We start from the raw sequence: 24514 nt of genomic DNA, 5'->3' as shown, positions 1-24514 counted from the left end.
GTTTTTGAGTTATCAAGTTTACAAGTTTCTGAAAGTACAGAAAGAAAGACAGACGTTCAATCCCTCTTTGGATTTGACTTAAAATTTGATAGACGTTCTATATTTAGTCAATAAATCTGTACACTGAATTTTATCCGTCTAGCTCTCTTCATTTTGTAGTTATTGTGCTAACTTTTAATAGGACAGCCTTTTAGACAGACTTTCTCTGAATAGATTCCGTTCAAAATTTGACAGAAATCTACAAATTAGGTGCAATGACCATATATCAAAATTTATCCTTTTAGCTCGAAGAGCTTTTGAGTTATTTTTGTTGAAGACAGACATATTTCAAAAATGTGTTTTTTGAACTCTGTGAGTGAAGTCTAAAACGTGGAGATTCGTCAAAATTTCGAGTTCGAATTTTTTGACAATCTTTGTCAATATTTTGCATATGAGAAAGTAAAAAGCAAAACAATTAAGGGGTTAAGTCACATACAAAAAGTCACATACAAAAAAAAGTTTTTGAACGAAACTGGGTTCAACAGCGGGCAAAACTTAAAATAATCTTAAAAATGAATTCACTTTGATTTTAGTTTAAAAAAAAGTACTGAAAAAGTGTGTAATCAATTGAAACATACAATTCTTTCTGTTAGCCGTGAATTATTTAGAAAACCACCTTTCTTTTTTTTGTAAAACTTTACAGAAATGGCATTAAAAACAATTTATCAAATTAATTTTTCTCCAAGCCCGGAAGACTGTCAATGAGAATTCATCAGAAGGTTAGTAACATGATACTGAGTGAATTAGCTATCTGTTAAGACTCCCAAGATTCATGAGATTTAAAGCGAGATTAATTTTCTCCCTCTGCCTATCTCTGTAGGATTTGGGGTTGAAAAACCAGTTCCTCTTTCTCATACGCTTGCTTCATCAGGTAGTGTGTATTTATTCCAGATGGCACTAGAATATCTTAAATGCTTGGAATTAAGAAAAGGGATTTCCTAACTCAGGATCCCCCCTCCCATCCTAATTAATGAGACCAGTTTTTCCTTGAAACGGTATATATTTAAGGGGTACTTCTTGGGTATCTACACAGGTGTCGAGAAGTCGGAATCATAATAGTCTCCTTTATACGTGATTAAAATCTTGCCGTTCTCACTTGCAATCTACAGTTCATGGAAAGTTCGTTTGTGTCGATTTATTGGATTAATTTTTTTATTATTTTTATTAAAGAATGTTCTTACTGTTTCTACAGTCAAGCCCATTAAGATAAAATAAGGTGCCACTTCAAAATCATTAACAAGGTTTTAGATAGTCGTATTAAGTGCACAAGGTTTTACGTGTCTGAAATCACAACTATTTTTATCGTGCTGTGCGATATTTCTAGAACGATCCGAATGAGATAAGATAAGTTTATATGTGTTTTATGGAGTCATTTCATTCTGAAATTAAAATCAAATTTCAAAATGGTAATGTTTGTTTATAAATTTAACCAGTTATTAAAAGAAATATAATCAGTTTTATTTTTATAATTATAAAGTTTCCTTTTTGTTTCGATGTCATCTGATCTGCTTGTCAGGGTTTGACGTTGGAATTGGATGATCATGGGTCCGAGATCTTGCTCTTTGGGAAGTCCACTTATGAGTGGATCTGTTGCATGTTAAATCTGCCTTTAAAAAACGAAAGGCTTTACGTTGGTGTGACGCGGGGAAGTTGAAGAGTAAATGCCGACTTAGGTATAGTTCTCATTATCCAACCACTATTTAAAATCAGGAGTTCTGTTTCAATGTATCTGATACATTGGTGAAATACTTGAAATACTTTAATAAATAAGAATAATCGACAGTGTTCAGATACATTTGTCATTTCGAGTACCTACCTCATTGCTTATAAATTTTCTACCCGTTATTTGAGTGATAAATAACTATCGGTGATTCCTTGAACTCAGTAGTATCTTGAAAATAGAAATTGATTAAAAACTGACACTATTTTTTTCCATTCTTTCGAACAAAATATAAAGAGCATATTTTACTGAGATACTTTGTCTAATTTTACTAAAAACTGAAAAGAAAAGAAGGAAACTCATGTCATCTATACAATATGTGAAGAAATATTTTGGCAAACATTTGAGCCCCAGGCCTTTTCATTAGACATTTGATGTTTCTCCTGTTAAGTGAAAGCATGTGCATCTATCAGATTATTTCTATCTATCTATTACGATCTATCTATTTATATCTATCCATCTATTTATAGCAATCTATCTCTCTATTACTATCTATTTAAATCTATGTATCTATTCTATTTAAATCTCTTTCTTTCTCTTACTATTTATTTAATTCTGTCTGTCTCTCTATTACTATCTATTTAAATCTCTCTACATCTCTGTCTATTACTTATATCTATCAGAAGTAATCTGAAATCATTACCTTCCTTTTATGTCATTCTTCGCCGAAAGACGAGAATCTATATAATACGCTTTTGTATGTTTGCAAAAACGGCCGCATTATGCCTTGAAAGAGGATTTAAACGTTGTAAAAAAAAATCTGGCTTACTGTAGTCATGACACTGGCAAGACATGGAGTTTTTTTCGCGAAAAGGACAAGTTTTCATTGATCAATAATTTTTTTGCAGTTTTGGAATTAATTCATTGCTTGTCCATATAAGCAAAAAAATAGTGTTACGATATCCATGACTACGAAATGATGGATAAGTATTCATGATCCAGAAATTAGTGCGTCGCAAAAGCAGTGGCGTAGTGAGGATCTTTGGTTTAACAAGCGTAAACGGTTTCCCGAGTATCATTTTTTTCGGTCCTTTGTAACTTTGCCTTTTAAAAGTAACGGAAGCAAGCCAATGTTTTATGTCTATGGCACCCTCTCTAAATTGCTATTGGGGCATCTATCCCCCTCCCACATCAATATACTCCTGCATATAAGCATACAATATAGGTACTTTCGAATCTTGATATATCATCCATTTTTGTCATTTACCCCCTACGAGTTTATTTAATTTCCAAATTAGATGACGCATCATATTTGGTTAATTCCTATAATAATATAAGAGTGTTTGAGATATTGTAACATATTATGCATTTTAAATTACTTAATATTTTCACTGAATTGCATATTAAAGATTAAAATATCAGTAATTAATGTGTAACTTAGACTTGTCTTTGTATGCGAAGGGGTTAATAATGTAAAGAAAGAAACGTTTTAATCCATCCTTGACATTGGGACTATCCAATCCACTTAAAAATATTTCACTCCAGCATTATTAGAGAGAAGTAATTTCCTCCTATTTCACACTTTCAGAATAAATTATTTTCCCTTTTTGGTCTTGTTAACGCATTAAAAGAGATAATACTGAAAGACCTTCATGTTTCATGCATATTTAATTAGAATAAATCGTCATTGATTTGATATTTCAAAGTACGAATTTTCAGCCAATGAATACCAACGTTTGAATCTGAATTCTCAATATCAACAGGATCTACAAATTTGAATAAATCGAGATCGTGACTCAGTGCCACGTGTTTGAATCGGAATTCAAAAATTAAACAAGAAGCTGTTAAGGAGATACGAGAATTTGGTATGCATTTCTTCATCGTCTGCTTATCTGCTTTAACTCGAACAGATAAATATTGAGGAAGATATTTATTACTTAAATTTCTAGTTTTTTTCCCTTCCGTTTTAGCCAACATATAATTTGTTACATAAATGACCTTGCAATCAAAGTCCCCTCAGTCGAAAGAAAACATCCTTGTTATCCATTTGTTCAGTATTGTTTAAAATATCATTTACTATTGTTTATATTCAGATAAATGTAGATTTCGTATTATTGATTACGGAATGCATTCATGTTTCGATGCTCACATAAAATTCCAAGAGCACATCTAGACCAAATATACTGAAGGATGCTTTTAATAACACATATGTTGGTGTATGAAAATTCAGATATATTAAATAGGAATGCACTTGATAAGAAAGGAATTAGTAATTAGCATTAAAATCTATATCTTTATAAAGGAAAGATAATCCAACATCTGTTACATCCTATAAATTTAACTATTCTTGTAAATACATATATTATTTTTTGTATCTTTGAAATGGATCTAATGATTGGGATCAAAATTTTATATTTAGATAGGTTTTGCTTTTTAAGTTTATCCATATAGATTATTTCCTAAAAAAAACGCAATTTTACTCACAAACAATTTTTTTAATATCTAGCCATTAGAATAAGTATATTCAAATTTTTTTTATATCTAACCATTAGAATAAGTATATTCTACATTCGCTCGAAGTGTGGGCACTGAAGTATAGAGGTCAAAATAACGTGCATGATGCATGTGTTGCAGGTCATCGGTTCGAGTTGCGCTTTTTGTTTATTTTTCTTTATTTATGTTTAATATTTTTGTTTTTTAAGTTTATTTATATAGGTGCCTTATCTGAAAAAAAACACCGTGATTTTACACACACACGCAAAACAACAACAACAAAACACACACACTTTTTTTTTAATAACTATTAGAGCCTTTTTCTATCTACTCTTATGCTGACAATGTCATATAGCGCCATCTCGGATCCGATTTCATCACGGTGCGTAAGTTCAAAAATATAAGTAATGATAGATAAACTGTAAAATGGACACTATAACATAGCAGATTGTTTCGAATATCATATTAAACTAATGATAGATAAATTGTAAAATGGACACTATAACATAGCAAATTGTTTGAATATCATATTAAACTAATGATAGATAAATTGTAAAATGGACACTATAACATAGCAAATTGTTTGAATATCATATTAAACTAATGATAGATAAACTGTAAAATGGACACTATAACATAGCAGATTGTTTCGAATATCATATTAAACTAATGATAGATAAATTGTAAAATGGACACTATAACACAGCAAATTGTTTCAATATCATATTAAACTAATGATAGATAAATTGTAAAATGGACACTATAACATAGCAAATTGTTTCGAATATCATATTAAACTAATAATAGATAAACTGTAAAATGGACACTATAACATAGCAGATTGTTTCGAATATCATATTAAACTAATGATAGATAAACTGTAAAATGGACACTATAACATAGCAAATTGTTTGAATATCATATTAAACTAAGTTCATTCATGATTTAAGTGATCAGTTCATATGTAGGTAAGATTGAAAAATATTCATATTTAAACAGTATGTGATTCGCATCTAAATATTTTCCCAGAAAAAAAAAGAATTTTATAAAAACAAAAAACTGCCGAACGAAGCTTCGTCTTTCGGATATTTTGAATTATGTTCTTCATATCGGATTGGTTTTAAACTTTTAACAAATATTTTTTTGAGGACATTCTTTTTAGAATTTATCCATCTTGGATGAGATTCTGGAGTTTCAAAATTTTAGTGCATTTTAAAATTCTAAACAATTTGCAAATTATAAAAATATTTGTATTTTTTTTATTGGTTGTAGGCAGCACAACGAATTCATTAATAGATAAAAAATGTAGTCTTTAATTTCATTTTTTTTATCTTTATGGCAAATGAGTTTACAAGGTGGTTGATGAGAAAGAATAACCACATAGATCAGCTACTGTGAATTGACAACTGAGCGGAGAGACGTTGGATTGAGGATAGGACAGGGAGTGGATCACTTCTAGAATAAATATATATGGAAAGAAATTAAAAAAGAACTACAATAAAATTCGATCATACAGGCGTATTGTATGTTATTGCAACTATATGCTAGCATCATTTTCATGTTTGTTATTAGAAATAAAATAGAAAAAGGCAAACTCAAATGTTTTTATGCAAATTTGACTTTATCAAAAGGAAAATTTAATAAAAGAAATTGCAAAACATTAACTATAGTTTAAAAATTTTTCTTATACTCTGTTATATACAAAGAAAGACAGTAAATTGTTTTATTTATGAGTAAAATGCAAAAGAAAGATGGATTCATATTAGAACAAGTTTAAACAGACTGATTTATTAAATCTCATAATTATTTAATTTTTATTCCCTAAATAGCAATGTTTTTTATTATATCTATGGAATGGCATTGAAATTTATATGTTCTTAATATTAAATATCATGCAAATAATTTTATTTGTTTTTGTTATCATCATGAAAACTGATAATCCTAGATTTTCATTTTTTTTTCTTCTTTTTAACACTTTACAGAATCGTCAGTTATTCCTTTCTATTGCAAAGATAGCCATAATCGTTGTTATTTTTTTCGGTAAAAGAATGTGAATATGAGGGACTATACATTTTAATTGCATCTGTGGCTTATAACAATATCCCTGTGGCATGGTAATGTGGAGAGTGGTGTTGGTTCAGATATATTTCTGGCCATCAACCAGACTTAGGATTAAGAGATCTGTTCACAAATAGCTTAGTGGTGCTTTAAAATCGGGGCATTAACATAGTAGTAATAAATTAACCTGGAGGTCGAGAAGTCTCCCCGTCAGTTTTCAATACAAATACTCTGACAGAAATTCGAAATTCTGAGGTATTTTATCGGTCCCGAAATTTAAAAACAAACAAACAAAAACAACAACAACAACAACAAAAAACAAGATTTAATGTCATTGAATTCTTTTATGTCGTGGCATTACAGATACATATGGAATAATTATATATCTTTACAATATGTTCAAAAAAAAAAAAAAAAAAAAAAGGAAAATTCTTTAATTTATTCTTTTGTTAAAATAAGCTTAGGTTAGATTTTTTCACATTTTGATGAAACTTAAATTGCTGTTTAGGTATGTCAAAAATTAAATCACTATGTGTTAGTGGAAGATAGTTTTATTTTCGCAGCATGAATTGCAATGATGACTAATGCACGTCAATTACTAGTAATATCGCCTTTAATGTACCAGTATTAATATTCTAAATGTGATTTAGTTCATACGAAAACTGTTAGACAGAGTGTTATTATAATGGAACTACCAATTAAGACTTATTAGTAGGTTTCAAGAGGAGCTAAAATTGAAATGGAATATTGCAACTTAAACCATGTAGAGAGTATGAAATCGAGAAAAACACATGCAGGATCTGAGTCCAGATGGCATTATCAACATACATAATGCACACATGTAGGCGATGGATAAACCCCATGTCAGTGTACCGTGGAAATCTGAGCAAAGGTTTAATATCAACATATGGGCAGTAATCGTTGACAATTATCTATTAGAGCTGTACTTGCTATCCGAACTTCTGAATGGATTAACTTGCCTTGTTGTTCTAAAATACGTCCTCCTGGAAATATCATAAAGTATGTGGGTCGGCATGTGTTTCATGCACGATGGTGTCCCTGCATGTTTCCCAGTTAGGTGTGTAATCACCTCTATGCTACATACCCATGGTTGTGGACTGGTCGAGAGTGATCCCTTTCTTGGCCTCTTCAATTGCCGGATCTTAATCCATATGACTTTTTCCTATGTGATCGCCTTAAATCACTCATTTACGCGATGCTTATGGACACAACAGAGGATCTCATAGCGTGGTTTGTCACCACTGAGGTAGACATCAAAAACTTATCTTACATCTTCGAGTGCGTCTGGAAATAATTTTTAAGTCGTTATAGACTATGCAATACATCAACAGCTGCTACTTATAACAGTTCTTATAATAATTAATCAAATAAATCTTTTTGTAGTTATTGTATGTTTTTTTGTCGTTCTATCGTGGCGTCGAAACCTGCATGCTTTTTTCGAGGTTTTCACCTTCTCATCGTTGTGTGCAACACCATGTTCCATTACAATTTTTTTTTTTTATGTCTGTTAACAATCCTCTGAGCTTGTCAGTTCATTAATAGAACACGTGTAGATTCATTACATTATGAAGTGCAAATATACGTTTTATTAATAACAATAAATATAAAATATAAAATATAAAAATAATATCCATATAAAAAGAGAGGTTATAATCAGCCACATTTTTGTGAAATATATTATCGCGGTCTTATTATAATCATATGTGTTAGATATCATTCTTTACAGAATATATTCAACTTATGAACAGTTATATAGTTTTGCAGAATTCATCCGTTTATTTAACTCAATGCCATTGAAATCCAAAATTTTTATTGTGTTTAAAAATGTTAAGTTCATGACATGGCTACCAAGTTCGACTGCTTTAAAGTAGAGGTTGCATAGGGAACAGAGAACAAACACCTTCTATTAATATACAATTATCACAATAAATTTAGTTCAAAAGCAAAAGGAAATAACATATTTTTAATTCTGGAGCAGGATATATATTGCTGTTTGTTTAAGAAAGTCTATAAGGCATTATTTATTATAGAGCAGGATATATATTGCTGTTTCTTTAAGAAAGTCTATAAGGCATTATTTATTATAGAGCATGATCGTTTTTTTATGATAGAAAATTTTTGTTAAATGATAAAATTCCATATTTTCTCCAAAGGTTTTCTTCCTAAATCTTACATTAAGCTTAAATCTAAAAAGATATTGCTATCGATATTTTGTTCCTTGTCTAAATGTATAGCAAATTTTGCTTTTAAATTCTTTATTTTTTTAAACATGAATTAAGGGATCGTACGAATTTCTGAATACTTCAAAATATTCATATTCTTTAATTTGTTTCAGAGACTGCAAAGGAAGGTTAAAATTACTTTAGGGATTTTGATGATATCTTTAGATAATGCTCAAAATTCCTTTAAAGTAATATTAGGAAAAAATTGCATTTAGAAAAGGACATAGCTATCGTTAAAAACAAATTGTTACATCTAAAAAAGATCAATTTATGTCAATTAAAGGTTTCAATACTTCCTTAATATTGAACAATAACATCGATTTTTATATTTTAATGCTCATATTACATCAGTCCACATTTGTATCATTCAAACAATCTTCATTGTCAATCATTTTAAAGAAATAGTATTTTTATTTTTAATGGCTAACGTTGCTTTGCATACAAAGGATGTTTCAATAAAATGCTTTAATGACTAAATGAGGAATATATTTTTTTCCCTACAAATAGCAGTTTTTCTCCCTTTTTTCCATGCACTACTAAATTTCTACCTGTACAATAAGTAAGTATCGTCCTTTTCAAGGAAAGATAAAAGGGCTCTATTTCTGTCCTAAACAAACAGACAAAATGAATACGGTGCCATATTATGCTAAACCGCCTAATTAATTCTTCAGAAAAGATGATCCATACATCAGATGATAAAATGATACTCGCTTAGAATTTTTGCCACAACTACATTAATTTCCACTCTCTTCTTTTCTATGCTTTTATTTCAAACCTTAAAGATAATTATACTTTTGGTAAACTCAGAAATACAAACTTGTAACCAAAAATCTTATAGACTTTTATCTCATTTATATGCTTTTATTTGATTATATTATTTTCTCTTGTGTAAAAACGAAAATTTTCTCATCGATTTTTGACTCATTTACTTATATGCTGGAGTTTTGAAATTTAGAGAAATCGCGTGTTGTTGATGACCATACTCTATTTTAATATCTTCAGAACTTAATTGTCACTTGACTGATTTAATTAAATTTTGATTTCATGTCGGTGGTGCTATCTTACAGTGAATTTGGGGAAATTTTTTTGGAAGAATCTACAGTAGTAATGATAATGAATTACAAATTAAAAACTAAAACGTTTATAATAAATTTAGCAAAAAAAAAAAAAAAAAAAAATCTGTTTTTAAGTGAACTAATAGAAATGTTTTTAAAATTTTTATTTAGCAAACAATTTCATGGAATTCTTTTTTTTCACTTTATACCGATCTCCTGCATTCTTAAATAAAAGTCAATTTCTTGCTTTACTTATATTTTTCCATTTCTAACTGGATATTGCAATTGATTATAAATTTAATTTACATTTCATTCGCATATAATATTTGAATTACAATTTTATGAATATTATAATTTTTTTACTCCATTTTAAAACTTAATTTTGATAAAATAAAAACAAGTACGAAGATTTTCTTCACTCTTTAGAAAATTTCGCATAAAGAAATTTGAATCTGTTTACTGGAGAGTTACTAGTATATTACACGATGTTGTGATGTGCTGTTTATACAGTTTACATTTTATTCATATCTTTTACATAAAAAAAAATGCATGCTTGTTTTCCTTTTGTTTGTAATAACGCAAAAGAGAAAGAATATTAGTGTACGAAAGCATTGTTCATTATATAATCTTGAGCTATTATAAGAAAGGATTGTGAAAATTTGAAGGGATTCTTTTAAATCTGCATCACATATTTTTAAATATAAATATCATTTCAAATTAAAAGTGTAAATATTTATTAATTAACTTATTAAAAACAAGAAATAATCTAATAAATAATTTTAGTAAATTGATCCACTATATGATAAATTACGAAAAACATCAATAGAATATTTAAAATACTATAATAATGCTGATAAGCATTAATGATTCTAATGTATATAAATAGGAAACTAAATTAAGTAAATGGAGCACAGAAAATGTTAAAAAACTTCATTAATATTCAATGCAAAATCTAAAATCAAATAACCACATAAAATATGAAGCAAAATTTCAACTATTATTTCACATCGCAGATGTATGGTTCTTAGATTAGGAGCTGCTAAAATGTGCAATGAGCCAAATGCAAATGCAGAAATAAAAAAAAAATTAAATAAATGGTTCTTTTTTATATTTTTCTTGTGAAAAAAAAGTCTAGTTTCAAAACTTTTGTTAGCTTTCCATTTTACGAAAAAAAAAAAAAATGAAAGTTTTTTTAAACATATATACTAATGCCGTTTAATGGTCTATAAATATTAACCAACTACCCTTTAAAATATTTTTTATGTTGAATGCTAAAATTGCATAGAAATGCAAGATGTATAGGTAGTCTTTCTTCGTTCCTTTTATTCTTATCTATATCAGGTTTGTTTATTAATTTGAGATTCTTTTTCAAAGTTTCCAACCTGATACTTTATCATATATAGAATAAATTGAAAAATACAGAAGAATTTATTTTATTTTCTTACAGTGGTTGCTTATTTTCTTACAGTGATTGTTTATTTTCTTACAGTGGTTATTTATTTTCTTACATTGATTGTTTATTTTCTTACAGTGGTTATTTATTTTCTTACAGTGGTTATTTATTTTCTTATAGTGATTGTTTATTTTCTTACAGTGGTTATTTATTTTCTTACAGTGATTGTTTATTTTCTTAAAATGGTTATTTATTTTCTTACTGTGAATATATTTGAATGCGAAACCATAACTGGTACTGAATAATATTGGTATTTTATTCTTACTTTATTAGCCACCAATGTGATTATTGCAAGATTTTATGGCAAAATATTCATGTTACAATAAAATTGTAAAAACATACAAATTTGTGATTGTGTTTTAATAAGTTTTTGAAAAAATAATAAGCAGATTTTCAATTTTAAACTCACTTTTAAATTTAAAAAAATATATATCCTTTATTCATCTTTAAATTAAAGAATTTTTATTAGTTTTTGTAAATAGTCGAAATAATATTCGAACTATAGCAATTGCTCCAATATACATGTGATAATTCTAAATAATGTCATTATTTGAAAGCATAAAAGCACTTCAGCTTTATTTCAAACATAAAAGCACTCCTTCTTGAATTTATGATCCTTTCATTTGAATCGATAGAACCTTTAATTTGGCTCTTATCATATAATTAATATATCTTCCACTCTTTGAAATAAAACTATTGTACCGGCTAGTATCGACCCACTCCTCCCACGTAAAGCTATCGAACTAGCAAAAACCCGGAGATTTTTCTGTTTTAAACACATAAATGCTATAAATGCGCTCCCAAATTTCTTTTCCATTATTTCTTATCATTTTTTATTTTGACAATCGCTTTTTCCTAGAAAGGTTTTAACAACGACCATGGTTTAGTCTTACATAAAAGATTGTCTTAAGATTTTAAAATTATCTTTTATTCATTGAAAATAATACGTAGGGAATTTAAATAAAGATGTTATTGTATTTAAGAGATAGACTCCTTTTTAAGTATCTGTACAGTCAATTTACCATTTTTATAATGTTAAAATATATATTAAATGGACAGAATGCATAATATGGGTAATAAGTATATCAGTGGTTATGAAAGATAAGAAATATAATAAAATAAACTACATTTGAATAAAATGCTTCATATGTATATAAAAGATTAAAGAGGATTTTTCAAAATTTCAATGTGTATCATAGAATGATATTGATTAATTTAATAATTTATAAAATAGTAGAAATATGGCTAGTTAGAATTTAATTAAGAAATAAAGCTGGATTAAAATATTTTGGTCATAAATATTTGGTTGTGATGAAAATTAATGATATATTCAATAACTTCCGTTAATGCATTCTGTAAAGATTATTTCGCTTTGCTGAAAATTTTTAATGTATTAATGCTATCTCAAGTATTTATTATTTCCCATAGGTAATTAATAAATTTTTACTTCACCTTAGTCAGCACAATCATACACATCTTGACCTTTACCCTTTACATATACTAGCGGAAGTGGTTACCACAAAACTTTCTTGTATACTCTCGAAAAAAGGTATTATTCCCTTACCTAAAATTGTAGACTGTGGCTGTGACTAAATAATACTGATATAAATACACATCTTTGGCGAGAATCCAGAATTTTAACTGAATCTATGGTAAGAATACATAATTTGGAAGCTGTTTTTCAGTTCGATTGAAGCCAAAATTTGACATAGAATTAAAACTGTAGTCGCAGGATCACAGACCAAATTTGATTTATTTTAGTCTTTGATTTTACATGCATGCGAAAGTATAGACCCATCGATTGTCAACCTTTCTTGACATTTGACTCAAAATTTGATTTGGATCTATATATTATATGCTAAATCTTTGTTCTTAATTTTTTCTATCCAGCACCTAAAAATTTTGTAGTCATTGCGTTCAGCTGTACTCGGGCAGCCGGAAAAATAGACTTTTTCTGAATGAATTTTCTGAATCTCAAAATCGATAGAAATTTATAAAAGTTGGTGCAAAGTTCATATTCGGAATTTCATCTGTCCAGCTTAAAACGTTTTACAGTTATCATGTTCATAGAGCGACAGACAGACATAATTCCATAAATGTATTTTTCAGACTCAGTAGATTCGTGAAAAACATTTTTTAATCATTTTTTCACCATTTTTTTAATGATTACAATACTTTCTATTTTGTAATTTAGAAAGTAAAAATAGACTGTAAAGCGAAGAGAGAATAATACTAATAACAGTTATAAAGTCCACCATATAAATAAAAGTTTATTTTTATTATCATAAGATAGATTCTGTTGTGACTTATGGCACTTTACAAGCCCGTGGACAGTTATCTGTCAGCGATTTAAGCCGAGTGAGCGTCTCTTTTTTTTTAGTAGCACCAACTTAGCCAAGAATATGACTTAGTTACTTCATGCGTCACATTCGCTTGCACAGCCCCTTTTTACGTGGGGGCACATTCACACACCTCACAGATAGAACACAGAAGAACAACTATTCCCGAACTGGGACGACCAGATCACGGGGAATACGCGCTACCCCCTACGCCAGGACGCCGGCATCATAGATTCTGATTACGAGAAAAAAAATAATTCTATATTAAATGACTAAATTTTCAGAATTTCAGCCTGCTAAATTCTAGGCATTGAAATGAGGTGTAAGAAGTGAGGTTAAATGAAATCTTTTTTTTTTTTTTATTTTTTTTTTTTTTTTTTCATTTCTTTATTTATTTATTACAAGCCGCCTTTGGCGACCAGCCGGTTCGCCAATCTTAATGTTCGTTAAAATTTTAATAATTAAATATTTTATGCAATTTCTACTTTAATAGCTTCTTCATCAAAATATTTTAAAACTTCAAATTTTGATTATCATATAATTCATTCATAATATTATAAAGGCCTTCAGTCATAACGTAATATGTATCTCTCTCATTTTCTGTTAGCACCCGTAGAATTTATGCTTTAAATTAAAGTGGAAAGAATTTATCTTCAATTAATATAATAATATTTTTTACTGAAACAAAGCATTTTTTTTATAATCCGATCACTGAAAATAGAGTCACTCAGCGTTTAAACTTTATGGGCACTAAAGAATATCTTTTTTAATTTATGTAATATCTCAAGAGTTGGTCAACAAAATTTTCTTAGATTCATTATGAGCAGATCGATTCATTAACAATGTTTAAATTTAAATGCATCAAACACTAAGAAAATAAAACGAATCGTTTAAAATAAACGGTTGAAAACAGGTTTTAAAAAAACTACTTAAAAAACGATGTACTTAAAACTATAAGCATATACAAAAAATAACATAACATAACTAACATAAATACAATTTACTTACAAAAGCATGCAACTAACCCAAAAATAATTTAAATCATACATTGATAACGTTGTCATGGCAACAATCAGAACAGAATGCGCATGCGTGAATTTTCTTCGCCAGTTACGTAACGCAAATACGTTATTTTTTCTACGCCAGTTGGGGTAACGCTATGCGGATTAGAAATTTTTAATTTCCTTTATTCCTTTTAATTTCCTTATTTTATTTTTCCTTTTAATTTCCTTATTTTATTTTAATTCAAAAGTACTTCAGAATGAATCTGAAAGATTGATTCATTAACAATGTTTAATTTTAAATGCATCAAACATTAAGAAAATAAACAGAACCGATTGAAATAATCCGCCGAAAAATTTTAACCCTAGCCTCATTACTGTTGGGAGAAAAAAACTGAAGCCTTTCTCGTTTGGCGCTGGGGATAATGGAAGATTTTTTTGGCGGAAAAGTTGGCGGTGGGGAAAATGGAAGATTTTTTTGGCGGGAAAGTTAGTTTTTAATTAATAATTAAAATTCTAATTAAAAATTCGAAAAAAGAAACCCCAGGTGCACATTCTCAACCTCCAAGGTATACATGTACCAAATTTGGTAGCTGTATGTCAAACGGCCTGGCCTGTAGAGCGCCAACACACATACACACACACACACACACACACACACACACACACACACACACACACACATTGAGCTTTATTATAAGTATAGATTATTATTTGCAAAAAATAAAAGAATTTTTTTTGAAAAATTGAAACAGAAAATGGTTTTGAAAACTGAAAAGAAAAAAAAAAGAATCCGCAGGATATATTTAAAACATGAGCAGTGTAGTTTACGCTATTACTATATTACATCTTCAAATTCCTTCATGCTCATCCATATACGTTGAATTCTTGATACGATTCTTTAAACTATGCATTAATTTCAAGATATCTCTTTCAGAGAAAAGAAGTTTGTAAAATTCAGCGCAATTCTGATCGTTAGTAATTTTGGTAATTATCCTGATAATTATTGTTTTCACATTTAACCGAATTGTTCACTTGTCTCATTGTTATTTATCTGGAAATATTTCTTTCAATAGAATAATTTATAAAAAAATTCTCCGATTTTTCAAAATATTATAACGAGAAGCTTTATTTTTACCACAATGCACAAGGATCCCAGTTAACTGGATTACATTTAATGTCTAATTAAGGCTTCAAAGGTAAAGTTTTAGGAGATAATTTTTTTAACCAAATCTAGTGAATTATTTTTTAATTCTTTTAAAACATTCTTAATTTGCATAATCTGTCACGAAATAGTTGTCAGTGGCGCTCACACTTTCCGATAATATCTGGCAAACAGATAATAATGTAGGCGTGTACCACAACTCATTAACCAAATGACAGATGTAACTGTGTGCAGTGGTGGGATCAAACATTTTTCGACTCAGACAGTGTAATTGCAAGGTCTCTCTTTTAATAACTGGTCAATTGAATTTTACATTTACAAAACGTTTTGTTTTAATCATCATGATAAGGATTTATTTTGGTCTAATTTCTTTGTATTTTAATAATTTCGTGAATATAATAAATCCAGATTTCTTGATTAAAAAAAAACAACAAATGATTAAACCAATAAAATTATTGAAAAATTAAAGCAATAATTAATTAATAATTTCTTTACATATAAACAGGCGTGTTTAATATTTATGGTAGATTATAGGGTTATATACATTATTTGTCAACTGGAATACGTAAGCTCAATAATCAATTCCAATGTATTATAAATAATAAGTAATTAACTATGCTTTACTTTAACTAATAATTATTTTAATAATTAAATGCAAACACATATTATTGTCGTAGAGTTTTATAATTCACGGAATGTATTTTTTTTTAAGTTTATTTGTTTGGCAACTAGCCAATAACATTTTATTGACCTATCTACAGCTCTCTTCAGGCAGCTATCCTAGCTGGACATCAGGGCCGCGGTGGCCTGGTGGTACGGTCTCGGCTCTTGAGCCTTTAGGGTTTCAGGTTCGAGACCAGATTCCACCAAAGAACCGTCGTGTAAGGGGGTCTGTTGCACGTTAAAATTCGCCAAGGCCAAACTTCCTCCCGTTGGTGTGGTGTGGTGTGGGGAGGGGGTGCCAGCTCAGGTGTCGTCCTCGTCATCCGATCGCGTTTCAAAATTATGAGGTCCGTCCCAAAATAGCCCTAGTGTAGCTTAAAACGGGACGTTAATATAGCTAACTAACTAACTAGCTGGACATCATGCACTGACTGTGTGATAGTTTAAGTAAAGGAAGATATAAAACTAAAACATTTGATAATGTATAAAAAGTTTGTGTTTCAGACGTAGCTTTCAAGTAAGTCTCCAAAATTGTTCTCTTTAGCTATTGGCATCATTTCGGGTCTTTCTAGAAATATCGGCATTCCCCGAAGAGTGTAGATAAGAAAACCAAACCTTCCTTACCAAATCCAAGACCTTAATTTGAGAAGGAATCCAAATTTTGACACACTCATCCCCTCCTACCCTTTGGTAAGGAAGATCTTCCTGTACTAATCTGTACAGACTTTTGCAATAAAAAGAAGTGCAGTGTTGTTAATACCGAAGAACTGTTTTATACTTATTTGTAAACAAAATATGGAGAGTAATATTTCGGAACTACTTTCAAACATCACTACCTATTGAAATTTCTTTTCCCAAATTACTCCATAAGTAGTTCTAACAATAACAAATGAATAAAACTATGTGCTTATGTCTTTGGTGGCCAGATAGCATCTTTGGAAAATTCCATCATCGCTGACAGCTTTTTTGGGACAACCTATGCATTTGTAAATAATGAAAAAAATTGCTTGGCAATCGTTAATACCTAAAAGTTTGAACAAATTCAGGAATATTTTTTAAAATCGGAATAAAGAGTCAAAAATAAGGATCATTTTGTCATTTTAGAATATAACTCAGTGCATGAGTGTATATGATTAAGATTGTAATCGAATAATCTATCAATTTGCTTTCATAACATGCCATTATAGAATATATCTTCAGCACAACGTGTTTGGGAGATCTCTTGTTGCATTTATGATATGATCAATTCTTACTACTTTTATGATTATATCATGATTGCGACTTTTATGATTGTATCAATTATATCTAAGTAAGTTATTATATTTTATATAAAAACGAATGAAATTTTTTTACCATAATAATTTGCTAAGCAACAATATAATTGTTAAATTGGAACGAATTTTAATATACATGGTATATATTTTAATGATTAATTTTTTTTACATCTGGTATTTATAAGTGCATAGTTATAATCGCTTTTTGCTGTTGTTGTCTAAAAAGTTTTTCAAAAAATCTTTTATTAAAAAAATTGAAAAATTCTCGAATACCTGCTTTGGCATCGATTTAAGTAATAATTGTTTCCTGATCAAATGGGAAAGATTTTTAATTTTAAGAATTGAATAAAATTCCATTCTATTTCAAGAGAAGCTATCAACTTAGCCTACTGAATTAAAAATTTATTTATAAAATTAGATGGTATCTAATTAATACCTAATTACTATTTATATAATTAGATGGTATCTAATTAATACCTAATTACAAGTCCTATACTGGAAAACTATTTATATTTCATTCTATATAAAAACATGAAGATAAAATTGTTTTACTAAAGAGTGTTTAACAGATTTTCGTGTTTTAATTCAATTATTTCACTTAAATAAAGCTTTTATTATCAAAATTCCTGTAATTCAATGCACGAGTCAGATTCATCCATATGTGTGAAGGGGTTAATGCCATTGGAATCCAATTCATTGATTTCTTAGCCTTTTAAGCCCTGAATTATTTTAATTAGTTAAATAATAATAATATACTAGTAAAGGAAAAACACCTTCTTATGTAAAAGTCCAAAAGACATTCTTTGAGCCATCTCAGTCTCTTAACCAGTTTATGGACCTCTATTGCAAATGTGAGGTCCAAATTTTATGTTTTATTTGAATTCATATATTCGATATTGAAAGCGTGAGGCTCGTATGACATTTCGAGCTGAACTTTAAAATTCTGACTTGAGATTTTATGACTTTTGATCCAATTTAAAGAAAAGGATTTTTATAGCTGAAACATATGGAACCCTTTCCATGATTCGTTCGGGAATCTTTAAATTTGAAAGTCTGCACATATTCGCCTTCAAAGATTTATGAAATGGTACAAAAACCTTTGGTCGGTAGTTTCATATCTATCATAAATGATATTAAATATATTTTGAGATGGAGCCTTTCGAAACTAATCTGTTCTTAAATGGCTTTAGATATCAAACTTATTAATGTCTAATAATATCATAAAATTCACTTTAGGGTTTTTAAATAATATTCTGAAAACACATTTTTATTTAAATCGATACACATATATTCTGCATTTTACATATAACTTTCATTAAGCAACGTAGATTATATCCCCTTGAATGATCAGTTATTAATCAACTATTTGTCTATCAATGTTACTTAATGAAAGCTTTACTTAAAATGTAGAAGATATTTGCTTCTTCTTAAACTAAGAACTATTTTCATCATATTCTTTAAATGGGATGTTCGCTTTAACCATGTCCCGGTATTTAATATTTCAATGTTAGAGAGACGTGTAGATCAAACAGGTAATATACCTTAAATGATGTACAGAATAATATTTATGTTGTTTGACGCAAATATATTCTACATTTTACACATAACTTTCATTAAGCAACGTAGATTATATTCCCTTGAATGATCAGTTATTAATCAACTATTTGTCCATCAATGTTACTTAATAAAAGCTTTACTTAAAATGTAGAAGATATTTGCTTCTTCTTAAACTAAGAACTATTTTCATCATATTCTTTAAATGGGATGTTCGCTTTAACCATGTCCCGGTATTTAATATTTCAATGTTAGAGAGACGTGTAGATCAAACAGGTAATATACCTTAAATGATGTACAGAATAACATTTTATGTTGTTTGAAGCAAATATATTCTACATTTTACATATAACTTTCATTAAGCAACGTAGATTATATTCCCTTGAATGATCAGTTATTAATCAACTATTTGTCCATCAATGTTACTTAATAAAAGCTTTACTTAAAATGTAGAAGATATTTGCTTCTTCTTAAACTAAGAACTATTTTCATCATATTCTTTAAATGGGATGTTCGCTTTAACCATGTCCCGGTATTTAATATGTCAATGTTAGAGAGACGTGTAGATCAAACAGGTAATATACCTTAAATGATGTACAGAATAATATTTATGTTGTTTGATGCAAATATATTCTACATTTTACACATAACTTTCATTAAGCAACGTAGATTATATTCCCTTGAATGATCAGTTATTAATCAACTATTTGTCCATCAATGTTACTTAATAAAAGCTTTACTTAAAATGTAGAAGATATTTGCTTCTTCTTAAACTAAGAACTATTTTCATCATATTCTTTAAATGGGATGTTCGCTTTAACCATGTCCCGGTATTTAATATGTCAATGTTAGAGAGACGTGTAGATCAAACAGGTAATATACCTTAAATGATGTACAGAATAATATTTATGTTGTTTGATGCAAATATATTCTACATTTTACACATAACTTTCATTAAGCAACGTAGATTATATTCCCTTGAATGATCAGTTATTAATCAACTATTTGTCCATCAATGTTACTTAATAAAAGCTTTACTTAAAATGTAGAAGATATTTGCTTCTTTTTAAACTAAGAACTATTTTCATCATATTCTTTAAATGGGATGTTCGCTTTAACCATGTCCCGGTATTTAATATTTCAATGTTAGAGAGACGTGTAGATCAAACAGGTAATATACCTTAAATGATGTACAGAGTAACATTTTATGTTGTTTGAAGCAAATATATTCTACATTTTACACATAACTTTCATTAAGCAACGTAGATTATATTCCCTTGAATGATCAGTTATTAATCAACTATTTGTCCATCAATGTTACTTAATAAAAGCTTTACTTAAAATGTAGAAGATATTTGCTTCTTTTTAAACTAAGAACTATTTTCATCATATTCTTTAAATGGGATGTTCGCTTTAACCATGTCCCGGTATTTAATATTTCAATGTTAGAGAGACGTGTAGATCAAACAGGTAATATACCTTAAATGATGTACAGAATAACATTTTATGTTGTTTGAAGCAAATATATTCTACATTTTACACATAACTTTCATTAAGCAACGTAGATTATATTCCCTTGAATGATCAGTTATTAATCAACTATTTGTCCATCAATGTTACTTAATAAAAGCTTTACTTAAAATGTAGAAGATATTTGCTTCTTCTTAAACTAAGAACTATTTTCATCATATTCTTTAAATGGGATGTTCGCTTTAACCATGTCCCGGTATTTAATATTTCAATGTTAGAGAGACGTGTAGATCAAACAGGTAATATACCTTAAATGATGTACAGAATAATATTTATGTTGTTTGATGCAAATATATTCTACATTTTACACATAACTTTCATTAAGCAATGTAGATTATATTCCCTTGAATGATCAGTTATTAATCAACTATTTGTCCATCAATGTTACTTAATAAAAGCTTTACTTAAAATGTAGAAGATATTTGCTTCTTCTTAAACTAAGAACTATTTTCATCATATTCTTTAAATGGGATGTTCGCTTTAACCATGTCCCGGTATTTAATATTTCAATGTTAGAGAGACGTGTAGATCAAACAGGTAATATACCTTAAATGATGTACAGAATAACATTTTATGTTGTTTGAAGCAAATATATTCTACATTTTACATATAACTTTCATTAAGCAACGTAGATTATATTCCCTTGAATGATCAGTTATTAATCAACTATTTGTCTATCAATGTTATTTAATGAAAGCTTTACTTAAAATGTAGAAGATATTTGCTTCTACTTAAATTATTTTCATCATATTCTTTAAATGGGATGTTCGTTTTAACCATGTCCCGGTATGTAATATGTCAATGTTAGAGAGACGTGTAGATCAAACAGGTAATATACCTTAAATGATGTACAGAATAACATTTTATGTTGTTTGAAGCAAATATATTCTACATTTTACATATAACTTTCACTAAGCAACATAGATTATATCCCCTTGAATGATCAGTTATTAATCAATTATTTGATTATCAATGTTACTTAACGAAAGCTTTATTTAAAATGTTGACAGCATTTGCTTCCACTTAATCAAAAATCTATTTTTATCCCATTCTTTACACAGGATGTTCGCTTTAACCATGCTCTAATGTATAATCATTAGAGAAGCCTGAATTGGATTTGGAAAAATATTTAAATAATATAAAGAATAATATTTTATATTGTTTCAGTTGATAAATATACTACTAAAACATTACGATGTCTAAATTTTTATACAGTCGATCCTATCAATCATGTATGATTTAGTAAAAAAGTCTCAGCATTCCATCATTTCAAACAAAAAATCTCCACATTTCTGAGACTAAACCTGACCAAATTATGAAGCCTCGCATCAGTTGCCATCTCCAGCAATTGCCGCAGGTTGACTGATGTTATCTTCTATGCGGTTCTTGAAATGATTTAAAATCATCTAAAGTAGTGATATTCAAACCTTCATAACATTAGTCCTTTCCAAACATTAGTTTAAGAAAAATTGAATTTTTTTTTTGCACATGAAAAATATTTTTGACACTTGGACCTTTTAAAATATTTAAGTGTGAAGAATATTTTACTAAACATAGTTGATAGAACAAGCAGGACTGCGAAAAAGTTAGATTTTACATTCAGCAGTAAATGTGTTGATTCAAAAGATAAAATACAGATTTTAGGACATTTAAAGCATTTTTTTCATAAGTACCTAAAAGTATATAAGAAGTGTAATTGTCATAGGAAGTATATCTTAAACAAAATTGCATTTCTTCTATACTTATCGCCTATGAGAGAGAATAAACGAGACGTAAATGAATAAATAATGTTAACCTGCTAATAAAATCGTTTTAAAATTTAAAAATAAATGGAAAACACAAATATAAATGAGTTCATTTGAATCCTCAAATAGTAAATGATAAAATATCCGGTTAACATTTGTAACGTTAACAGTTTAAATGTCCTGATTTTATAATATTTTATCCAATATATGAAAATTAAATTTAAAAATCATGAACTTTTTAATAACAAAACATGAATAGGTACTTACTGGCATACAAGAATAGAGGGGAGGAGGAGAAAATATTTATCCACACAGAATCGTTGATAGTTGTACGATACAAAACATAAGATACAAAAAAAAAGCATAAATATAAAAAGTGCAGGTTCAAAAGAATTTAAACCTGGATGTTTTGGTTAAGTAGACTATTTCTTATGGTAATATTTGCACGACTTTAACTTATCGTTACAAATATAATTTTAAATTCATTTATTTGTTAATATTTTATATGCTTTATACGCCCAAGCTCTGAAGAAAACGTAAAGAACAGAAATTTTAATGCTGATCTTTGATTTCACTGTAACTGCATTATTTTTAATACTAAGTTTTCGAAAGAATAAAATTGAAAACTGATTTCTCATAAGTACTTTACACAAAAGTGTTTCTAAATCTTAATATTCATTTTTAATTAAATTTAGTTGCAAGGCAACTACAGTTATTTGATATCCAATAAAACCGTGGTGTTCTTCTGAAAAGAGTATTTCATATTAAATAAAAAATTGTCTCTCGTTCATTCATACAGAGAGAACAGAAAAATGCTTATTAAAGACAATTTGTGATGGTGGGTCCAAAGTTACTTCAAAACTACTTTTAAGAAAAAGTTGATTTTGTGCGAAGTATATATAATCTATGGATTCAACAATAACGAGTTATTTGAGAGAACCAGAAGAAATATCAGTTATGAAATCAATTTTAATAGCTTATTTGGTCATAAAAAATATCATAAAACTTCCCATGGTAAAAATTTTCAGGGAAAAATAAAGACTTAAATCACACAATGACTTTACAACTGTTTTGCATTTAAAGATTATTTTGAAGATCAAAATATATCAGCATCCTATCTAATATTCATGACTTGGTACAACACGGTATAACTATTTTATAATTGAACTTAATTTGTATTTAATAAGTAATATTTTCTTACATTTAGGATTTCCATAAACAGCATTGTAGAAATGAAAAGAATGTAACCAGTTCAAATTAAAGTACTTTCTCCTACTATGGCTAAAAGTCATTAAGAACTTCAGCTTAGAGTATGTCCATGAGTGATTTCCTTCAGACAACAATTTCTTTGTCTCTCATATAAATTTTTTCCTTGTTGGTCGTGTCTCCTAAGATAAAAGTAAAAGGACTTCTTTAACCGCAGATAAAGTGACTATTAAGTCGTCAATTTTTGTGTCGTTTTTGTATATTTGGAAGACATTTATAAAAATTGCTTCCTTTTATGGATATCCCATGATTCAACGTACTTAAAATTGGCTTAGGGCATTTAATATTTTTCTATGTAAAAAATAATTTTTGAAGTTTTGATTAAAACTTTTAAATTTGCAATAATTTTTATTTAAATTAAGAATAAAGCAATATAAAATCTTATCGATCATTAGAAAATTTATTAAATAGGTGCCGTTTTTCTGTTTGTGGTGGTTTAAAATCACATGATCCTTCTTCTATTAACCTATGACACTACATAAGGTCGATTTTATTGACTTGAAACTGACACAATTACAGTAAATTTTATAAATCTTAACTGTTTTCTTCATAGTGTAATTGCACAAAATTACTTGCTTAGTTGCAAATCACTGTTGATATAAAGTTAAACTTTGCTAAGAAATGCAATGTCTTTTTTCTCAACCTTGTGTTAAAATCTAGTGTGATTTAAATAAGTTTTGAAATTAACTTATTATTCCTGATCCAGGGGTCTATAATAAGATGCATCTAGAAATCAAGAGAAAGAACGCTAGAAAAATATATTTATAAAGATTGCGTTTTCTAAATTGCTAATGAAAAATCGTCATTAATTTTATTGAACAAAAATTTCAATTAGACGCTCTGCATATTTCTACTATTTGTGTTAAATTAAACTCCAACCCCCCTTTTTTCCCAATGGTGTGGTTCGGAAGTTTGGAGAGGGGAGTGCCAGTTCAGGTGTTGTCCTCGTTATCTGACAGCGGTTCAAAATTAAGAG

General features: G+C 28.6%; 1 protein-coding gene across 1 annotated transcript in view; it reads right to left on the bottom strand.

Annotated features, from left to right (window-relative positions):
• The window catches only part of LOC129958375 (inositol 1,4,5-triphosphate receptor associated 1-like), a 135076-nt gene extending 111515 nt beyond the window's left edge, over positions 1-23561 (bottom strand). The window contains exon 1 of the mRNA XM_056070825.1: positions 23474-23561. The gene's annotated coding sequence lies outside the window, so the exon portion shown is untranslated. The remainder of the gene's footprint in view (positions 1-23473) is intronic.
• Between the last annotated feature and the right edge of the window lie 953 nt (positions 23562-24514).

Source organism: Argiope bruennichi, chromosome X1, assembly GCF_947563725.1.
Source record: "Argiope bruennichi chromosome X1, qqArgBrue1.1, whole genome shotgun sequence".
Classification (NCBI taxonomy): domain Eukaryota; kingdom Metazoa; phylum Arthropoda; class Arachnida; order Araneae; family Araneidae; genus Argiope; species Argiope bruennichi.
The sequence above is the reverse complement of the archived record's forward strand: the minus strand, read 5'-3'. Positions and strand labels throughout refer to the sequence as shown.